This window comes from Myotis brandtii, unplaced genomic scaffold (genome assembly GCF_000412655.1).
Source record: "Myotis brandtii unplaced genomic scaffold, ASM41265v1 scaffold681, whole genome shotgun sequence".
NCBI lineage: Eukaryota > Metazoa > Chordata > Mammalia > Chiroptera > Vespertilionidae > Myotis > Myotis brandtii.
Genome location: NW_005370660.1, coordinates 1,334,653 through 1,358,251, shown reverse-complemented (window position 1 = coordinate 1,358,251; position 23,599 = coordinate 1,334,653). Strand labels below are relative to the sequence as shown.

The 23,599-nt window shown below is 39.5% G+C and overlaps 1 protein-coding gene across 1 annotated transcript in view; it reads right to left on the bottom strand.

Annotated features, from left to right (window-relative positions):
* The window catches only part of NPFFR2 (neuropeptide FF receptor 2), a 235,354-nt gene extending 211,755 nt beyond the window's left edge, over nucleotides 1-23,599 (bottom strand). The window contains 1 exon segment of the mRNA XM_014529495.1: nucleotides 23,422-23,599. The gene's annotated coding sequence lies outside the window, so the exon portion shown is untranslated.

Below are 23,599 nucleotides of genomic sequence, written 5' to 3'. Positions count from 1 at the left end.
TGTGTGATGGTGAGGCTGTTGAGATACCTTATGGATAATCAGGTAAAGGTGTATTGTGTTCCTGTGAAGGTAAAATACAGCTGGCGGAGAGGCTGTTGAAATAGACACTGAGCAGATCATATTAGCCAAAAGTGATGACTGCAAAGTTTGTCAGTTGCTCATTTGGATCAATCAGTAATTTTAAAAAATATTGGGTATGTGGGCCCAAATAGATGAAACCACAGCATCAAGGTTGTGATAGTCTACCATGAGGTGCCATTCAGTGGTATTAGATTTATGGCCAAATTGAACTATTAGATAGGCAAGCACTAGAGATAATTACCCTTTTTCTCCATAGTTCTTATATAAGGGATTTAACCCTCAAAGGCCCTGTTTTAATTTATATGGAGCCATATTAACTATTTTAACTGATAGTTATATAGTCCAGGAGAAAATCTTATCAAGGAAACATGACTAACAACTATAATCAATAATGCAATGAGTACTCACCACTAAGTAATAAAGGCTTATGCATTTTTAGTTTAATTATCATCAGTACTTCTACCAAGCATTCCCTAATAGAGATGGAGTGATCATGTTTTTTGCATTCCATCGGCTAACTTCATATTTTAAAAATTAGAATTGTGCTATAATAGCTTGGCTTATTATACAATTAAAAATTACACCAATTAATAACAAACCATAACCTTGACTGCTTATGGAGAGGGAAGCCTACTGACTGGGTAATCAGGATCAGGTGCAATCTTGCTTTTTACTCTATACACTTTTGATCTTTTCAATTTTTTTCATCATGGACATATATCACCTAGTCAAAACAAAGGTAATTTTAAAAGAAGGATTTCAAAGATTCAACTTGAAAAGAGAACATTCCTCTCTCTAATATTAGCAAATTATTGTAATATTCCCAATACTGTAATAAAAATATTCTAGTCTTCCAAAATATTAAACAGTATTAAGGTAATTAATTCATTTTTATACTTTATTTCCCAAGACATATATAAATCTAAAGTACCTGGCAATTATTATTTTTTATGTTTTGCCCACTAATTTTTTTACAGTTACAGGTAATTTTACAGTTTCCCATAACTAGACAAAATTTCACATTTCTTCTGTATCAAGACAAAACCCATAAGAATGCATAAAACTGTATTGTTTTGGGTTATTGGAGAGAAAGTTAAAAAAAACTTTGGCTTCGTTACTGGCAGCTCAATTATGAGACTTAGGCAAGTCTAATTATAGCCTAAATATTTTATAAAATTACCCTAGAATAGGTTGCTGTTTGATGAAGTTATCCTTTTGCTTTATTGAATAGCACTAGTTACTAAGGAACACAGGTCTGTTTGAATAACAATATTTTCCAGTTATATGAGAAGTTGAACACACAGACTGACCTCATGAATCACCATTAATGGGTGGTGATTCATCCTTTATTCACCAATAAAGGGATAAAAAGTTTTAAATACCAATGAATAAATACACTAGGAGAGAAGGTAACATGAGCTAAAGATGGCAATAATTTTTGCAAGATGGAAAAGTAGATGGGTGACTTCCAACTTCACTTTGCAAGGCACAAAGAGCTGAATTTCCTTTCCTACACAGGGGAAACCAGCAGCAGCAAGCAGATTTCTGGAGACTCAGAAATTGAAAGCATCACATATGTCTGAAGACAGGATGCAAGATTGGCTGAAAGTAGTGTTTCCGGAGAATCAAATTCCTCTCTGGCTCATGGGAGTGGGGTTGAGGTTCTTGGGGTACCACTGAAATAAGAATTTTTAGAAGCCCCCACTTTGGGGAGAATGGGATGTGGTAAAAGGCTTTATTTGCTTGGAGTTATATTTCTCAGGTTGCAAAGTCCCCCGCCCCTTAACCCAGTCCTGAAAGAGGTGCATCTGGGGTTTCAGCAGAGCCAAAAGCAAGACCAGTGTCCAGAGCTTCCGATCCATATTGCAGCTGGGTGTAGTTCAGCATCCAAGCTAATTAAAGCCCATCAGTCCCACATGGCCTTGAGCCACATGGTCGCAGGGAAACACACCTGCTGCAACAGGAGTCAGGAGCCCAGTGCCAGCCTGTGTGAAAGGGGAGGGGGGGGGTGGGGGAGAGAGAGAGAGAGACAGAGAGAAAGAGACTCCTTTGTTCATAAGTTTAAATATTCAGGAGTCCTGCACTTGCAGTGGCCATGCCCATCCTGGCCACTAATTTGTTCCCAGGTGGGCACCTTCCCAAAACACTCAGTTCTAATTTGTTCCCAGACATGCATGTAAACTGCCTTTGTCCAGTCCCTTCCCCCATCGACCAGGGATCAGTGGGGAACAGACTTGCAGAGTGTTAAATTAGCAAAGCTGTGTAAATGCCATACCTATATTATCTAGTCTTCCCTTTACTCCTTTCCTGTCACTAATAACCAGATTATTATAACTATGAATAGGATTGCCTGAATATTTGTATATGAAGCAGATGGACCTCTGGATCCCCTCCCCAGCCTGTGCAGACAGGCAACTGATCTTCCCTTTCCAGCAACAGGGAATCAGGGCCATCAGACACCGCAGAGGCAGAAATCAGTCACCAGCCAAACAGGGAGATTAAGAAGATACTATGCAATTCAATGCTTTCCCTTTTCAGCACTTAGAATACTGGTAGCCAGGCTTATACCACCCAGATAAGAAATTAGAAAATTCCTCTCTGCAGAAACCAATTCTCCCAAGAGAGATATCCTGTAGATATATTGCTGTTCTTATGAATATCGAAGCCCATGAGACAAGTAGACTTGCACACATGCCCAGGACATCCACACAGCTTTTTAGATCCTGATTTTTAAATATAAATAAATAGCCATGGATCATGAGACAGTAGGAGAAGATTCTAATATGATTTGGAAAAGCACACACAAAGAGGGGGGAAATAAACAGGAACAATGTAGAGAAAATAAATACTTTTAGTGATGTGTTAGTCAAGGTTCTCCAAAGAAACAGAACTTATAGGAATATAGATGTATGTATATCTGTGTGTATGTATATACATGTATGTGTGTGGATATATATATATATATATATGTACATGTTTAATACATATATATTTAAATACATAAGTAAAATAGGAATTGGCTCACACAGCTATACAGGCTGAGAAGTCCCACAAGTGCCAGCTGCAAGCTGGGGGAGCAGGAAAGCTGGCAGTAGTATAACTGAGTATACATCTGATGGCCCAAGCTTCAGGAGCTTCAATGTTCCAGGGCAGGATAAATGGACTCTCAGCTCAAGAAGAGAGAATTCACCCTTCCTTTGCCCTTTCCTTTCCTTAGCAGATTGAATGACCCCACCCACATTGGTCGAGTGGATCTTTACTCAGTTTACTAAATCCAATGCTAATCTCTTCCAGAAAGCCCCTCATAGACACTTAAAAATGTTTTGCCAGCTTTCTAGGCATCTCTTAGCCTAATCAAGTTGAATGTAAAATTATCCACCATAAATAAACACTATAATATGTACAGAGAAGTCAGAATATATTACATGCTAAAAAATGACAAAACATTATTAGAATAATTAAAGAAGAGTTAAACAAATCAAGAACTATTTCATGTTTACGCATTAAAAGACCCAATATAGTTAAAATTACCAATTCCTCAATTGCACGCCCCACCCCACCCCCATACTTGCACGCTGTGGCCAAAATAATGTATTTTAGTTTTGACCTCTACAATTAGTGAAAACTCTGACTAAAACAATAATAAAAAGCCATTTACCTGAAAAGGATATCAATTCCTCCAAAATGGCCTGTAAATTCTATGCAACCTCAATCAAAATCCCAGTAGAATTTTTTTTTGACAATTAACAAACTAATTCTAAAATTAAAACAGAAATCCAAAGGATCTAGAATCACCAAAACAACTTTGAAAAAGAAGAAATTTGGAGAACCAGGGATGGAGACAGTGTAATATTGCCATCAACACAATCAACGGAACACAATAGAGAAGAAAAAATTGATCCACACATATATGGTCAATTGATTTTTATCAAAGGTGCAAAGGCAGTTAAGTGGGGAAAGACAGTGTTTTCAACAAATTGTTCTGGAACCATTCGATAACCATGTGCAAAAATAGTCAATTCTTATGTCATAGCCTATATACAAAAAATGACTCTAATCATACTAGTAGAACTAAGTAAAACTTTAAAAAACTAACAACCTAAAACTATATCACTTTTAATATAGAAAACCTTGGGTTAGGCAAAAATTTCTTAGCTACAACTTCAAAAATATGATTCATTAAAAAAATACACGTTGATAAATGGTACCTCATCAAAATTTAAAATGTCTTCTTTTGAAAGACACTGTTAAGGGAATAAAAAAAACTCACAAACTAGGGGAAAAGATTAAAATATATATGATAAAGAAAATAAATAACTAAAATCCATTACAACAATAGGCAAAATATATGAACAGAGATTTCATCAAAGAAAAGATATAGGTGTCAAATAAGTACATGAAAATATGTGTAACCTCAATATTTAGGGGAATACAATTTAAATCCACAGTGAGATATCACCATACACCTATTCAAAAGTCTAAAATTTAAGATTAGTCATACAAATGTTGGTGAGAATATAGAACAACAGGAACTCTCTCATACACTGCTGGTGGAAATGGAGAATGGCACAACCACCTTGGAAAGCAGTTTGGCAGTTTCTTAAAAAGTTAAGCATACAGCCTTGGTCAGTGGCTCAGTTGGTTAGAGTATTGTCCAGGACACCAAAAGGTTATGGGTTCTTCTCCTAGTCAGGGCACATACCTAGGCTTCGGGTTCAATCCCCTGTCAGCCGATTGATGGTTCCTTCTCATATCCATGTTTCCCTCTCTCTCTCTCTATCAATGAAAACATGTCCTCAGGTGAGGATTTTTTTTTTTTAAAAAAAAAGGTTAAACATACACTTACCAAATATCACAACCATTACACTTCTAGGGATTTGCCCAAGAAAAAAGTAAGCATACATCCCTACCAAGAATATTTATAGACACCTTATTTGTAATAGTCTAAAACTTAATACAAACCCAAATGTCTATCAAAAGATAAATGAATGAACAAATCCCAGTATATCCATACAATGAAATATTGATCAGCATTAAAATGGAGTTAACTGTTGCAATATGGATGTATCACAAATTAATAATGCTGAGTGAAAAAAAAAACAAAGAAAAAACCTATTCTATAATTCTACGTATATACAAATCTGGGAAATGCCTATTAACCTATAGTTGCAGAAATCAGAGCAGTAGGTTCCATGTGTGTGGAGAAGGAGCAGGAGGAAAGGATTACAAAAGTACTAGTAGAAACTTCTGGGAGAGATATATGTACCATTTTTATTTTGGTTATAGCTTCATTAGTAAGTTAACACTTACTGAATTATACACTTTAAACATATTTGATTTATAGTATTTCAGTTATGCCTCAATAAGCTACTATAAAATTACAGATCATAAACCGAAGGCAAATCAAATAGAAATCACAACTAAGGTAAATTTAAATTACTAGAAGCCACAGTAAATTGCATATGGATTAAACTTGGCAAATAAAAGTAATATTAGCTGAAAAAACAGCAATACACTATATGTAATAAAAGAGCACAAAAGATTAGAAGTAGATTAATATAAAAATATATACTACCAGGAAAACATTAATGCTATATTAATATCATGTAAATGAGATTTTAAGCAATAACTTTTTTAGAAGTAAAATGTTCAGTGTGTATAAAGGTTTCATTTTACCAGGAAGACATAATTATTACATTATATGTATGGTATAGAGCTTCAAATTACATAAAAATTAATAAGACTCCAAAAATAAATTATCAAGTCAACCAGAATAATAGGTAGCATAACCTGGACCAAAGAGAGAGGAAAAGGAGGAAATTTTAGAAAAGAAGCCAATGGAATGCTTACTAACATTTCAATTTTGCAAGACTAGTTCAACTTGCACCCAGTTGCAGTTTCTTGCTATAGTTACCAAATGTTATTCAGCTCTGCTTAGTTATTCATCAGAAAGCTATTTCAGCAATAATACTATTTAAAATCATCTGACTGGAACATGCAGGAACTAGAATACATTCATCACTAGACTACACATTTATGCCCCATTTGACAGTTAGTTGCATTGTGAATGTAACCAACTATGTTTTCACATTTTAGTGAAAACGTGAAAAGTCGCTGAAAGATTGAGCTAGCATTTTCAAATACAACGTGCCATTTTATACTCCATTATCTTAATACACTCAAATTTCCCACTGCCGGCTGTCTATTGTAAAATCCAGAGGAGACTCTTTTCATAATATGAAACCAAAAGCACCTTAAAAGGTGATACAAATGAGCCTTTTCACTCTAAGAAACCTGGTGATCTCCAGTGGGTAGAAGCTTAGGGAGATCGTAGTTCAATTAGCCAGCCCCATTTCTGGGTTTTGTGGTGAGTAGCTTGGATTAAAAACAAACAAATAGCCCTAACTAGTTTGGCTCAGTAGATAGAGTGTTGGCCTGTGGACTGAAGGGTCCCAGGTTCTATTCCGGTCAAGGGCATGTACCTTAGTTGCGGGCACCCTTCCTCTCTGTAAAAAATCAATAAAATATATTTAAAAAACAAATAAATCAATAATCTTTTAATTTAGAATATTAAATGAATCAGAATACTGAGTGATGAAGAAGACAGGGAGTGGAAGCAAGTGAGCTGCACACATTACATCTGAGAAAGACCCACGACTGAAGAAGAGATCTACTGTGTGCAATTGCCATGGCACAAGAAGGCAGCCTGACTGGAGTCCTCCAAACTTTAAAAAAAAGAATTGAACTGAAGGTCTCAACTTTAACTGTGTGCAATTGCCATGGCACAAGAAGGCAGCCTGATTGGAGTCCACCAAACTTTAAAAAGAATTGAACTGAAGGTCTCAGCTTTCCCACTGACAACGCTATGGTCCTGCTCAGTTCACTTAACTTCTGAGACTTAGATTCCTCACTCATAACATATATGAAAGATAAAAGTACTTGAAAACCTACTAATGCCAGAAACTTTATATTTTATATATTTTTTCTCATTCAATTTAATTTTCCCAGCAGAACTGTGAAGTAGTCATTATTTCTTCTACTATGAAACTGTGCAAAAGGGCAGATCAAGGTAAAATTATTTAACCCAGATTTCTGCATTTGTAATTTGCAGAAATAAGATTCAAACCTTCACATTATCACCTTCCAAGCCAATGGTCAGCAATCCACAATCCAGAGGCCAAATCTGGCCAGCTGCCTGTTTTTCTATAGCCCACAAATGAGGGATAGTTGAAAAAAATCTTAGGAATAATGTATCATGACTCATGGAAGATATGAAATTCAAATTTTAGTGTCCTTGAACACTATTTAATTGAAATGCACTCATGTTTATTCATTTACTTATTTTCCTATGGCTGTTTACTTGCTATAAATCAGAATTGAGTAGTTATCACAGAGACCTTATGGCACAATAAAGCCCAAAACATTTACTATCATCTGTTCCTTTACAGGAAAAGTTTACAGATGGTGTTGATGTAGTTATCAAATGTGATAATATAAAAAACAGCGTTGCAATATGTAGAGCACAATACAAATTTGAAAGATTTATATTCTGAGGAATAATCAGAGAATCATAACCAACAAAACAAGCCAATAATAACAAAAGGAAGTAACATTTAAAAAGCAAAGAATAGGAAAGGAACCAAGATGGTGGCATAGGTAAACACCTGAACTTACTGCCTCGCACAACCTCAATAAAACTACAACTATAAGACAAAACGGATATCATCCAGAATGACGGGAAGGCTGACTGAGTGGAAGTTCTACAACTAGAGGGAAAGAGAAAAGCGCATCTAGACTGGTAGGAGGTGCAGAGGTGTGGAAGAGCGGAGGTACGGTAGCACGTGAAATGGGCTGGCAACTGGGTACACTGTGGTCTTTTCAATCGGAGGGAGATACAAACTCCCGACTGCTCTGAACTCCAGTTCCGGGTGAGACTCTGGGGACCCAGACTCATACGGGGAGAAACTGGACTGTCTGGCACCGGGCCGGAACACGAGGGCAGCTTTCTAGCAGAGGTGCTCACAGTGTTCATTGTTCCTGCACGGGACCGCGGGATACAGAGACCCAGGGACCTATCCAGGGCAGGCCCAACAGGCAACCATTGCTGTTTGCACTGCCCCATGATTCCCTGAGACTCTGCCCCTCCCAATTTAAAACCCCATCCAAACTGTGAAGCAGAGGCTTTTGCATAGGAATGGCCTGGCCTTTTGCAATCTAAAACCTAACAAACTGCAGCTGGGTCAAAGAACCCCAGAGCTTCCAAAAGAAGGCCTAAGGCTCATCAGCAGCCTGCATTACTTCACAGCTGCGCCTCATCTGGGCACCTCCAAACCCCACACAAAGAGGAGGAATCTGCAGACCTCTCTGTAGCTCCTGCTGGGTGGCCTCAGGCAGTGGCTGACTTTGCACCTCCTTGAAGATCCAAGAGTCAGTGTACCCAGGGGTCAAAGTGAGACCACACCAGATTACAACTCTTCACATCCATAAGTGACACACTCAGGGGACAGACTCAGTGAGCACCAAAGCCCCACTCTGAGGTTTGCAGCGGTTCCTGGGGTTCTGAGAAGCAGAGCCTCTGGGAACGGGACTGAGAGGGGCCATTACCGCTCCCTCCGCCCGCCCTGTTGAGCCCGCCCCGCCCAAGCCCTGCGCAGAGCCATTTGCCGGATCGCCTCAGGCAAAGGCTAGATTAGCACCTCCCCAGAGGACAGAAGTTTTCCGCGGCAGACACAGCTGATTCACACAGCCAGTCGGCCTGGTGGTCAAATCCCTCTAGTATTAACTACAACAATCAAGGCTCAACTAGAACAAGACTGCGCACAAAGACCACTAGGGGGTGCACCAAGAAAGCATAAAAAATGCGGAGACAAAAAAACATGACAGAAATGGAGGATATAGAGCTAAAAAACGCAATTTTGAGGGCTTGCAATAAACTTTTGGAGAGCTTCACGAAAACTAATGAGACCCTCGATGCTATGATAAAGAAACAACTAGAAATTAAGCATACACGGTCTGAAATAAAGAATATTACACCCAATAGCAGACCAGAGGAGCGCAAGAATCAAGTCAAAGATTCGAAATGCGAAGAAGCGAGAAACACCCAACCGGAAAAGCAAAATGAAAAAAGAATCCAAAAATACGAAGATAGTGTAAGGAGCCTCTGGGACAGCTTCAAGCGTACCAACATCCGAATTATAGGGGTGCCAGAAGATGAGAGAGAGCAAGATATTGAAAACCTATTTGAAGAAATAATGACAGAAAACTTCCCCTACCTGGTGAAAGAAATAGACTTACAAGTCCAGGAAGCGCAGAGAACCCCAAACAAAAGGAATCCAAAGAGGACCACACCAAGACACATCATAATTAAAATGCCAAGAGCAAAAGACAAAGAGAGAATCTTAAAAGCAGCAAGAGAAAAACAGTTAGTTACCTACAAGGGAGTACCCATACGACTGTCAGCTGATTTCTCAACAAAAACTATGCAGGCCAGAGGGAGTGGCAAGAAATATTCAAAGTGATAAATAGCAAAAACCTACAACCAAGATTACTCTACCCAGCAAAGCTACCATTTAGAATTGAAGGTTAGATAAAGAGCTTCACACATAAGAAAAAGCTAGAGGAGTTCATCTCCGCCAAACCAGTATTATATGAAATGCTGAAGGGTATTCTTTAAGAAGTGGAAGAAGAAGAAAAAGGTAAAGATAAAAATTATGAACAACAAAGTGACACCAAATACATATCTATCAACAAGTGAATCTAAAAATCAAGTGAATAAAAAATATGATGAACAGAATAAACTGGTGAATATAATAGAATCAGGGGCATAGTAAGGAAGTGGACTGACAATTCTCAGGGGCAGGGGGTGTGGGGGGTGCGGAAAGAGACAGAACAAAAATCAAACACCTATGGTCAAGGACAATGGAGGGGGGGTAAGGTCATGGGGAGGGTGGGAACCGGGTGGAGGGGAGCTATGAGGAGAAAAAAGAGGAACAACTGTAATAATCTGAACAATAAAGACTTATTTATAAAAATAAAAAGCAAAGAATATACCACAAACAGAAGAATTATTTGTACCTAACAGTAAAACTGCTATTTTGATTAACAGAATGCTTTGGTAACAGAATACTGTGCCTAGATTACTAGTAGGTTGACTCTGGTACATACCAGCACTAATCGATGAGGTTACCACTATGCTTGAAACCATACTGAAAGGCTCCTACTTAGAAAGCACCGTATGGTAAAGGTAACTGCATCATTCTTCAATGAAAGGGGATCTTGATTTGACAATGTTAAACGTGACTCTGCCCTAGGAATGAAATGGTTTAGAAATTGAGGATTAAAAAAAATTCCTCCATCCTTTTGGTTCTGAGAAATAGCCCTTATATGTTCTGAGATAGGTCTCCATTATTGAAGACCCACCTACACTCTCCCTCAATGAGCTCTTGTTTTATAAACCCCCAGACTTTCCGGATCAAAATAGCCTTAACCTCCCCTTCAACTTAACTAAAGTTAGACTGGTTTGCTCCTGACCATTGGCTCCTGACCTCCTTTTTCTTACAGCGTCTACTTTTGAAACCTTGCAACTATAAAATCTTCTGTGCCCCTTCAAGATGTACATCTTTTCCCAGACTCTTTCCAGTTTTATAACTTCAGTTATCTTTCTCATATGCCTGGGACCATTCCTTTGAAATGCAATCATCAAGACAGCGCCTGGATCTCTCAGTCTCTGTGAGAGGGGAGAAGTCTAATGTTGACAAGTGCCAATTTGCAAACAGAACTGACAAACTCACTCTAAGGTCCTCCACTTGCTCACTCCAACACTTACGAAGGCCCACCTTTTGTGTCGGTGAACTTGAGTTCAGTCTCTCTGCCCTATTGCAACAGTCTCTCTCTCCTATTGCAATAGTTCTGAACAAAGTCTTCCTTGCCTGTTTAACTCCATCTTGTATAGTTTTGATACCATTGTAATTAGCCAAATTCTTCATTTAACAGGAAAGGAGCAAAGGGAAAGCCAGATAATAGAAGCATGCCATTCGTACAGCTTTGCCAGAAAATTATAGTTTAACATTTTCCAGGCCTATTCCCCCACAAATGTTGGGGGACAGGACTGGACAAAGAAAGAATAGATGCATGCCCAGTAAGGTCTGAATGATGTAGGAAAGATGATTACCTTTCAGTCACACCTGGGAGCAGGTCATTGACCAGAATAGGTGTGGCCACTGGAAGGACATGAAATCTAAGATGCATTAGCTCCTAAACAAAAGTGCCACCCCCTCTCTCTTTCTGCTTGCACCTGTTTTCTGGCTTGAGGGCACTCAGACTCTGCACTCCCCCCCATGGCCCACAGCCATGTGGACCCCACACACAAAGGACTGATGGACTGGGAACTACTTTGATACCGTGCGGGACCCAGCTTCACCATGGAACGGAAACTCTGGACACTGGCTTTGCTTTTAGCTCTGCGGGGAATGATGTAGGAAAGGTGATTACCTTTCAGTCACACCTGGGAGCAGGTCATTGACCAGAATAGGTGTGGCCACTGGAAGGACATGAAATCTAAGATGCATTAGCTCCTAAACAAAAGTGCCACCCCTTCTCTCTTTCTGCTTGCACCTGTTTTATGGCTTGAGGGCACTCAGACTCTGCACTCCCCGCCATGGCCCACAGCCATGTGGACCTCACACACAATGGACTGATGGACTGGGAACTACTCTGATACCGTGCGGGACCCAGCTTCACCATGGAACAGAAACTCTGGACACTGACTTTGCTTTTAGCTCTGCTGAATCCCCAGCTGTCCCTTTTCCAGGACTGGTTTAAGGAAATGGGACTTTGGAAACCGAGGGATATAACTCCATGCAAATAAACCTTTCTACTGCATCTCATCCTTCCATGGGGCCCTCCAGATATTCTTATTCCAGTGGCACCTCAAGAACCCCACTCCCACTAGTAACAGAGAAATTCTATCCACGCAATTCTCCACTAACAGTTTCTCCTTAATTAACATCACTCATTAATGAATATACTCTTTATTGCAATTGCTTGAGTAAAACTATACCCTTAACTATACAGTGTGTTTTGTCTTTTACAACTTCAAGATTATCATTATGAAAAGAATTTTTATAGCAGGTACAGATTTGGGAAGGTATAGGAAATGGAAGCAAATCTGCACTGATGCAACAATAATTTTTTATTTATTTTTTTAAAGTACTGAGGCCAGACTGCACCCACAGATGTTGTGGTATAATTGGTCTGGGGTGTGACCCGAGCACTGGGAGTTTTGACTTTTATTGTTATTATTATTATTGATTTTAGGGAGGGGGGAATGGAGAGGGAGAGAAGGGGAGAGACAGAGAGAAAACATCTATGTGAGAGAGATACATTGATCTGTTGCCTCCTGAACACACCCCAACCACAGAAAGAACCTGGAACCTAGGATGTGCCCTGACCAGGAATTGAACCTACAACCTTCCAGTGCATGAGCCAAAGCTCCAACCAACTGAGCCACACCGGCCAGGGCTTTAACAATAAATCTTAAATGTCGCTTAAACAAAGAAAATTGAGAGCATTATTTTTTCTCTTGATATCTGAATGCTTTCATTCTGTTGGGCTTTTAGACAGCCCTTCTTTTACAAAGTATTGCTGGATTTTACTCAGTCTCTAGTGCTCCAGGATAAGTAGTAAAAGTAGAAACCTTTTCCTCTAGTAGTTTGGACAAAATCTGGGAGAGATGCTAAAAATTTTAATACCTCCATTTGCTAGATCACATTTCCTGCTCATATGTCAGAGACCCTCTTCAATTATCTATAATGCCTCATTAGAGATAAAAAATAAGCAAGTCTTACATGAAATGTGTGAAATAAATACAAGCAAATTAAACACACACTCTTTTCTCTTGAGAGAGAGAGAGAGAGAGAGAGAAAGAGAGAGAGAGAGTGAGAGAGAGAGAGAGAGAGAGAGAGCTAACCGGTTTGGCTCAGTGGATAGAGCATCAGCCTGAGGACTGAAGAGTCCCAGATTTAATTCCAGTCAAGGAAGGGCACATGCCTGGATTGCTGGCTAGATCCCCAGGAAGGGGCTGCATGAGGCAGCCAATCAATGATTCTCTGTCATCATAGATGTTTCTATATCTCTCTCCCTTTTCCCTTCCTCTCTGAAATCAATAAAAAAATTTTTTTTAAAAGATAGAAACAAAACAAAAAGAGTGTTTTCTGTTAACACTTAAGTGGTTTAAATTGGCTTCCTCTTAACCAACCTTAATTAACATGAAACTGTCTTGTATATAGTCCTTTAAAGGTCAACTGGTTCTGCCAGAGACCAATTCCAGCATGTCATAATTTCAAGAGTTTCATCAAAAGGTTGATGAGACTTGGGGACTCAACAGGGTTGAGTCACACATGTAGTCACCTTTTGGGAATGGCTGAAGGCATTTCCCCAAACCTGAAAAGGGATTATTGCTTGGCTGCCAGACAGCTAAAAAGCATCTTAATCTACATGTTATTGCCTCCTACTGGCCAAACAGCTGAACAGCCGTAGGCTAATTCCTCCATTCTGACAATGGACTCTGACCCTTTGATGTGTATATCTCTGCCTCACCTCAGGACAAATTGTGTTAATAAAAACCATGGGATCCTGGGGACAAGGAGAACATAAGGCCTTAGACTTAAGACCTTAGAATTTAGCTCCTTTAGATAAGCTCCTCTGATTCCCAAATGCCTTTCAAAATTATATTTCGTCTCTGGACTCCTCTTATTTATCATCTATGCACAGCCTTCTCCAGATTCCTGAACCCTTCTTGATGCTGGGACAAGAACCCCTGCATGGTTCCTCTTTAGCATTTTAATAACTGAATGTTCAATGAAATGACTGTTGGCCATCTTCCTTCTATTACCTTATCTTAATAGTCACTTAAAGACACTTGAAAAAAATTTTTAAACTGCTATTTATTATTAGACATTTGCAACATTTCCTATTAGTCTGAAAACAGCAACATACTGTAGCAATTAACAGGATAGAAAATGAATTAGTTTTATGCTAATTTAATCAGATAACTGTTCATAATATTGACAACTCAATATCACCTTTCTACTTAGCTATCCTTGTCTCAAGTTTTTAATTTTCTTTTTGAGAACTTCCCTTCTGCCATTCTGACATTTCTCATCTAGGTAAAAAGTTAATCTTCAGAAGAGGTAGGGATATCTTAAAATCTAACTCTTTGAACTCAAACTATTATTTCCTAAATAACCCTGTTTCAATTTTTTCAAAGATTTTAACTTTTTTCACATGTCTTGTCTTCCTGACTCACCTTCCAGGTTATATAAGGTTATTATGAGGGCAAAATAATATGTTTTTTTAAAAATTATTTGGATATGTTAAGTACCCTATACCTCCCATCTTCACAATAAAAATATGTTTTCCGAATCAAATGACCCATTTTTGAGATCTGTATAATATCTTATCCCAATAGTTTTCTCTCATTTTAATTTTATTAAAATCTCCATACTTATAAACTTATAACCTGTCATCTTGAAAATCTGAGGAGAAGTGCCTTTTTGGTTGAAATCAAATAATTTTTAAGAAACACCTGGTTTTGGTTATCTTTACATAAATAAAAATAAACTCATGATAAAAGGCAGCTGGGTTGCTGGCTTGTTGGTGGTGAATTAACTCATGTTTCACATCAAATTGCAAGCTATATTTGCAACTATACTTTCTGAAAATGGATTTCTTTTACATAACATATAATGCATACTTAATAACCATAATAATCCTCTTTTCAGCAGTCTGTAAGGAAAGCCCATTTGCTTAATTTCATCCTAATTGAAAGCACTGGAGAGGCGTATCTCCAGCATATGTAAATTAAGTACTTGGTAGATTCACAAATCTCAACATTTAAAAATACATACTTTATTGGATTATTATACTCAGTTTCACTATGAAAAGCATAGTGATCATTCTACGATGATGCTTCTCTATTAAATAATGTTGTAGACCTAAAGCTAATACAATATTATATGTCAATTATATCTTAATAAGACTGGGGGGAAAAGAGAGAAAGAGAAAAGGTAACAAACAATTAATGAACAATGAGATGTTGACTGAAGTTGTGTTTTAATTTTTAATGGGAGACACAAAGCCATTGGGATAAACACCGCTGAAGTGAGACTGAATCTATAAGAAAGGATAAATGTAAATTCTGTGAAAATTCTGCATAGAGAGAGATAGGATCCAAGTAAGGAGATTAGCCTTTACAAAGTCAATTAAATGACAGCAAGTGATATTTTGCACAATGTCGAGCATGCTGAGTAGTAGCTACTCTACAGTAAAGATGGTAGCTGTTTTATCAGAGAGGAATTTTTCTTTGTGGTTGCAATTATCCAAAATCTCAACTCAAACTGGTTTATACAAGAGTAATTATTAGCACATATAGCTTAAAAGAGTTATTAGCAGGCTTAAGCATGTTTTGTTTTGTTTTTATCTGAGGATTCCAATTCAATTTTCTTCACTCTGCTCATCACCAAATATAAGCTTCATGGTAACAAAGGCTGAAATACTTCCTTATCTGTCACCCACAAACCCTCCCAGGGAGATCTCATTAAGGCCTTAAATACCTTTCCCTGAAACAATCCCTACGGCAGATTATGTTAAACTGTGGCAAAGGGTGGATTAATTATGCTCATAGGCTGTTTCCAGATAAGGTTTATCAGACATGAGACCAATCTCACCTAAACCCAATAGTTGCTGTGCAGTAAATGAGGGGTGAAACAGAAGCCATAAGAAAATGAAAACTGTCTACTATACACGGTGTTTTGAACTATCAAGATGGAATCAACTAATGATTTCTCAAAATAGTGGTGTATCATTAAACTTCTTGCTTTTCCTCCCCATTTTTCCCTTTAGGACAATTTGGGGGGGAAAAATAAATCTGTTGTCAATTTATGGGGACAACTAGAAGCTGATAAGGCAGGAAAACAGCAATTTTGTCTAGCAGGAGTTACCACAGCTAAATAGGTTGATGGCTGGAGGAAGCATTACCAATAGTATTATTAAGAACCAGAGTTAATATTTCCTACTTGAAATTTGCCCAGAAAAGCTCACAGAAAAGTAATATAGTGCAGATAGTAAGTACATTCTTGGTGTATGTGTGTTTCCTTCATAAACTTAATAATTGGATTCCCTGGGTCCTTAATTCAGTTATTGTTCTAAGCAGAGTGTATTAACTACTGTAACAGTTACTATTTCAAGAGTCTATAAGAAACAGAACATAAGTGATCAAGACAGAAGTTGAAGAGGGCATAATCTCTACACTGCACACAGAGTAAACATTCTAATTAAGCTGGTATTGTTCAGTGGTTAGAGTATTGACCCATGCACCAAAGGTCACAGGTTCAATTGCCAGTCAAGAGCACATACCTGGGTTGAAGGTTCGATCCCCATCCCCAGTGGGGACATGTGTGGGAGGCAGCCAATTGATCTCTCTCTACCTCTCTCTCTTCCTTCCCCCCTCCTTCCTTTTCACTCCCTCTAAAAATCAATCAAACAAATATCCTTGGGTGAGGATTAACCAAAAAAAAATAGTCTCATTTAACTCTTCACATAGTACTTATGGTATGTTCTGCTACTGTTTTATTCTACCCAATAGTAATGAGTCCTCTCAAAAGTCCCTGGGCTTTAGTTTAATATTGAAAGAGATTTTTCATTAACTGTTCCCTGATATAGCCAATCATCTTATTATCCTATCTTTTATAATTTTTTCAAGTTATGAGGTCTCCTGAATACTTTCAAACAGTAACATTTCCATTTATGTCTATTATCAGACACTATTTATTCTTCTTCCTTCATATTTACTCTACATAAACACAAATTTTCTGTTTCCACCATAGCTGAGTGCTTATCAACTCAGCTGCAATGTATTAGACTCACCTGGGTAATTTTAATGGGAAGTGAGTGGAGGTGGAAAGGGGAAGTCTTGGAAGAGACCCAAACCCAGTGAATTTAGAATGAAGTACCTGTGACAAATGGTGCTTGAGAGCTAATTCTTTAGCTTGAAAACATCTACATGGTGGGTTTGTTTGGTTGGCTACATAAGGGTGTGTGATTTCTTTCTATGTTTGCCAACTCTTCAGCAGATGGCCTATGATGGCATCACATTCTGGTTTAATGCTTATTTAATAATAAAATGGTTTTCCTTCTCTTCTACTTCTGTGGAGAGATTTTCATACCCTCTTCTCTGGTGTCTTCTTTCATCTTGATACCAAGAATACCGATGATGCCAACTTGGATTATGAAGGAAGGCCACACACAGCAGAGTAACAAGATAGAAGGAACTTGGACCCTGACACTGTGGAGCCACAGGACATCTACAGAAATTTCTTGTGAGACGAGTAAAGTCCCATCTAGTTTAAGCTACTGCTAGTTGGAATTTTCTGTCAATTGTTGCTGGACCTAATATTAACCAGATGGGAAGATAAAATGAAGCAATAGTGTGTGCAAAGATTCTGAGGCAGTGTTTCCAGAAACAAAAGACTAGTTTGGCTAAAACTTAGTAACAAGGTAAGAAATACAAGAGGATGACTATGCACAGATGATATACACTGGGGATATATACTGAGTCCAGACTACCATGGTAACAGCAAAGCAATGAGAAGTCCATGAAAAATAAGGAAATGGACAGAATCCAATGTACTTTCTAGAAATTGGCTCTGGTTGTCCTGTAGGAAATGAAGAGAAGGCAGACCGTAGAGTACAGGAAGCCAGTAGGAGGCTGCAGCAGTAATCAAAGAAAGAAATGACTTGGCCCAGATGTAGGTGGTAGCAAAGAATATAAAGGGGGAATGAATGAATGAGTGAATGAATGAATGAGAGATGGGAGAGTTTCTCTCAGAGCCCTTTCTCTTCTAGAAGATTGGGTTATTAATACACTCTTCCTCATAACACTTCTGTTAGGATTAAATGGGATAATAATGCACGTAAAGTAATTAGATGCATCCCTGGCACAGAGAAAGACTTCAATGAAGTTTATCTATTGCCATCACTATATAATCATCATCTTGGAAGTAGAAATGTCAGGACTCGGTGATAAAATTTTTAAAAATATCTGATCTACTATGTGCTGGTCACTGTGATCCGAGGCTGTGCCAATCTGATTGATTAGCCAGAGTCTAGTGGAATAATACCCATTAGTTTCAGAGTATATATCCAACTTTTTAATGACATGTTTATTACATTTATCCTTTCAACTATAACAGCTATGAAATTTATTGCAGCTCTCAGAGATAAAGGGATGTTTTGTTTATTTCTCTAAATCTAATTAAATCTATTCTGAACCTCCACACTCCAGAGACTCGAAGTGTCCAGGGACTCGGAACAATACTGTGGGGGCAGGAAGTGGGGGTTTATGACCATTCAGTGTGTGACAAATAGCTTCACCTATAAACTTATAGGCTGGGTAAACAGAGTTATGGTTCTAGCAAGTGTTGGGCTCTTTCACTCCCAGGAGGTCATTTATGTGAGGTTTTCAGGAAGAAAGGGGGAAACATGTACCATAGTTTCCAGTCTTATATCTTGCACTCTATCATGGGAATATTTCCATGCTTGCTCCATTTTCCAATATATCATCAAACAAATGAGATTCATCTATCAATGTCCCAGGTAAGAAAAAGAGAAGTTGTAACAGAAGTCATTCCTAACAAGGTGCATATAAAACATGAAGACTGGTCACTTCTCATGGAGAAGCACTGACCTGGCTGTCTCCACAAAGCTTGATAATACAAACTTCTTATTTCTAGTCTTTCATCCTAAAGTGAGGGGAGGGGCATAGGAGTGTCCATTTATGTTCAAGTCATTGAAACAATTCAAACCATGAGCTCTTACAACAGAGCCCTGAGAACCCAATGGGAGTGGTATTGGGTGATTATTTAATGCTATCTTGAATGGGAAATTAAAAAAAAACAAAAACCTCTTACAAATGCCTCTAACAGATAGCTCTTAGAGTTCTGAACCTTTTAAGAAAGACAGTCTGTGCTTTATGAAAACAGTAAGTAGAAGGGAGGATCTCTGGTGTTTGGCCAAGCATTCTTCTAAAACATACATCCATTTTCAAACCCACAAACCAGTCAACTCAGAGCCTTACTGGTTCTATCAGGCCCTTCTCTGCCTCATCTCCTGCTCACTCAGACTCCAACAGGGTTTGGCCTCAGCCCCGGAAGTTCACAGATGCAGCTATCACAAACATAAATGGTGTAATCCTCCTAAATGGGCATAAAACACAGAGCTCTTTACTTTCCCAGGGGAGCAGGAGAGCAGCTCAGGCCTTCAGCTCAATTCTGTAAACATAAATGTCTACTGACAGGAAAATAGGTAAATAGAATATGGCATGTCTATGTAATTGTTTCATAGTTATGAAAATGAATGAAGAGGGTTTACTAGTCTTAACCTAAGTAAATCTCAGAATCCTTGTGTTTTTTTTGTTTTGGGTTAATCCTCTCCTGAGGTTATTTTTTCCATTGCTTTTCAGAGAGAGTAGAGGGGAGGGAAGGAAGGAGGCAGAGAGGGAGGGGGTGACAGAGAGAGAAAGACTGTGAGAGACACATGGACTGGTTGCCTCTCCCACAAGCCCCACCGAAGGTGGGGAACAAACCTGCAATCCAGGTACAGGCCCTTGACCAGGAGTCAAACCCCAGAACCTTTGGTCCATGGGCCAACTCTGTAACCATCTAGCCACACCGGCCAGGGCAGAATCCTTGTTTTTGAGGGAAGAAAAGGCATGTCACAAAAAGCAGCCTAAGGTATTGACAGCATTTAAGAATACAAGCATGCACCACAGTAATTCTTGTTTAATGAATCATTCATTTAGGATAAAGTTTGAAAATATTCATTGGATGGACAAAAGTGATGCTGGTTGCCTCGGAGGTGGGAGAATGTGATCAGAGAAAAGCGCTTCGCATATTTTGTGTGACAACTACATGGATTTTAATTAGGCGATTTTCTGTATCTCTCGACGTGTTTGAAATAACTCATAATAAAGGAAAATTAATCACAATTTAGACTTCTTTTTCCTGGAGATGAGAATAAGGGCTGGGAGGGGAGATATTAGTGCTGTGTTCCTTCTTCATATTGTACCGTGTCACTCCTTGTTATTAAATCCACTTCACTGACAAACCCCAAATGTTCAGGGCATAACTGGAGTTCAATTTTACACGCGCAGAGCAGCTGGCTTCCTTGTGGTGGCTCCACATTCCATTTGGCTCCATATGAACCCAAGTTTATACAACCACCATGACGAACAAACAGAGCAGGAATAAGTAATCGCACAAGGGATCTCCCGAGCTTCCCAGCCTGGCCACATGCGTCACCCGGCCATCCCTCACTTTAAGTCTTAGCCTGCATTACCCTCCCTCAAAGCAGCAGAGCCTGAGTCAAGTGCACAGCTATGTCATTATTTTGTAAAGTAATCCTAGAAACAGGAGGAGGGAAGGAGGGAGGGAAAGACAATTCTGGGGGCTGTTAGCAGGCGGACTGTCTCTGTGAGGCTCAGTCAGGCTGGGAAGCAGCTCAGAAGCTAGATCAAATGTATCGCAGACTTGCCTGTCTGAGTGACAAAAAAAAAAAAGTCTTTATCCACCTGCCTCCATCCTCATCGGCCAAGAACTGCCCCGTGGTGATAACTCTCACCCTTCCTGCTGGGTGTACGCGTCAGAATGGCTAAGCTGGTTCTTGCCGATGTTCTACACTGGTGCACAGAAAAGCGACAAGCAAGAAATAAGGGCAACAAGCAAGAGATAAGCAGTGCAGCTGGGGAAAGGTGCTGGCTAGTTACACCTCTCAGTAGCGGGTCGCTACCGTGGTAGCTGGAATAGAAAGCTGGGCTGAGACTGGGGAGCGGAGCACAGGAGTCATTCAGTACAGTTGCCTGCACTGCTCAGATCCACCTGAGCTCAGCATCACATCCAGCATGTCCAGGAGACACGTTCTAGTCGCTGCCGCAGCTCCTCCCGAGGCTATCACTGGTATTTGTCATTTCTCTCCACCACACATTCAGACTTCCCTAATCCTCGGGCAACGGTTCAGTAGCACCTGAGCTCTTGCCTAAGGAGATAATTAGACCTTCATGAGAAATCAAAGCCCTCCATTACTCCATTTTGGTTTAACCTGTCTATAGATGACCAGGCACAGAAGCACCTAGATATTCTCCTGGACACCAGATGTACCGCTCTTGTCCCCATTGTGTAACATCTCTATCATAGGCGATCAGGATCAATCATTCCCACCCAGACAGGAACTTCATATAGTATCTGGTGATTCAGAAGCATTAAGAGTTAAAAGAATAAGGTAGTAGAGGGTGTTTGGCCATCCGAATCCTTACCTCTGGTAGAAGTACTTCCCTGATAGGGCCCAGGACCTCTATTGCAGCAGAGCCAAGACCTGGGAAGCACAGATTCTAAGAGGTTACTTGGGATATTGGTGAGCAGAGCCAATCCTCCCTTTGGTTCTCATTCTCGTGTGATCTAGTTATTGAGGACAGAGCACCATATTTCACCCTCTACAAACCATTGTTTCAGTGGAGGACAACCCCAAACCAGTTGAGTGCTGGTACACTGGCTTCTTGTCAAAGACATCACTTGCTCTTAACCCCATGCAGACCCAGCCAAATATCAAATCACTGATAAATGGGTCAGAGATGTATTCCCAAGAGCGTTATATACCACCTCCAAAATCCAAAGAGGAATCCCCAGTGCAGAGTCTCTTTTTTATAGACTTCTAAACGTTTTACATATATATGACAGGACCCTGAATCTTCCTAGAGTTTATCCCTCATGCACTGCTTCTCCTGTATCCTGACACATCAGAGAACATCCTAATTCCCATTCAACATGTCCAACTAGCCTGATGCTGGTAACAGAGTGAAGCAGCATGATAGTATACAATGTCGAGAAGCTCACAGTCTTCAGACCACAATGCTACAAAGAACAGGATAGTTAACATAACCCTGGGACAAGACAGCGACTGTGCAATGACTACAGGAGATAAGGCTCTCTAAACAGCATGGGCTGAAAAACTGAACCACTCATTTTCAAGGTTTCTAAAGCTGTTCAAAACCAGCCAACTCCACAATTATCATTGCCACAATATCTCTCAGTGCTACTGTTAGTGTATACACCAGCAATTTTCCACCTTGTTCACCTCATGGCACACATAAAGGAGTTACTAAAATTCTGCAGCACACCAAAAAATATATTTGTTTGCCAGTTCGACAAAAAAACAACAACCCAGTGCAGAGTCTCTTTTTTATAGACTTCTAAACGTTTTACATATATATGACAGGACCCTGAATCTTCCTAGAGTTTATCCCTCATGCACTGCTTCTCCTGTATCCTGACACATCAGAGAACATCCTAATTCCCATTCAACATGTCCAACTAGCCTGATGCTGGTAACAGAGTGAAGCAGCATGATAGTATACAATGTCGAGAAGCTCACAGTCTTCAGACCACAATGCTACAAAGAACAGGATAGTTAACATAACCCTGGGACAAGACAGCGACTGTGCAATGACTACAGGAGATAAGGCTCTCTAAACAGCATGGACTGAAAAACTGAACCACTCATTTTCAAGGTTTCTAAAGCTGTTCAAAACCAGCCAACTCCACAATTATCATTGCCACAATATCACTCAGTGCTACTGTTAGTGTATACATCAGCAATTTTCCACCTTTTCCATCTCATGGCACACATAAACGAGTTACTAAAATTCTGCAGCACACCAAAAAATATATTTGCTTGCCAGTTTGACAAAAAAAAAACAAAACAACCACATTGGTATAATTTTCATTCATTAATGCTGGATGGCTATTGTTGTGTTGGCTGTTGGGATTGACAATCTAAAGGAAAAGAGGTCAGTGCCCCTCACTTCGTAGTCAGGTATTGCATCTTTTAAAAATTCTTGAGCACACCAGTGTGCAGCAACACACCGATTAAAAATTGATGGTATAAGCCAATGGCTTATTATCTCCTGTACCTCTTCTCAAGCCATCATCAAATTCTTAATTACTCTGCTGCTACTGCATGCCAAAAATTATACCAGCCTACCTCCAGCAGTGATGTCTGATCACTGTGTGGCCAGTGAGTCACCACTTCCAAAATCCCAGTATGAGTTCTGCCAAAAAAAATACTATAGCAACGGTCCCAGCCTGGGGTTCCCTAGAAGCAGAGACCAACAGAGCTTGCATGCATGTGTTTTATTGTGGGATGTGCTCACCCACTAAAGTGATTCCCTCAGAGGAACCACTTAGAACCTCAAAATTCTCTGTCCGGGGATGGAAAAGGGTAGTATTTACCTACCAACTCTCACCCCATTGTCCAGGCTTATCTCAGGGGGCGATAACTCTCTCACCCCTCCAGCTTCATCCAGAAGGACAGGTGTCCCAAGCAGGTGTGGCAGAGAAGAGCTGAAGTAGAAAGGGAGAGACCCACAATGCAGCCTGAATGGGGTGCTGTGAGGTTACCCCTATTCACACCA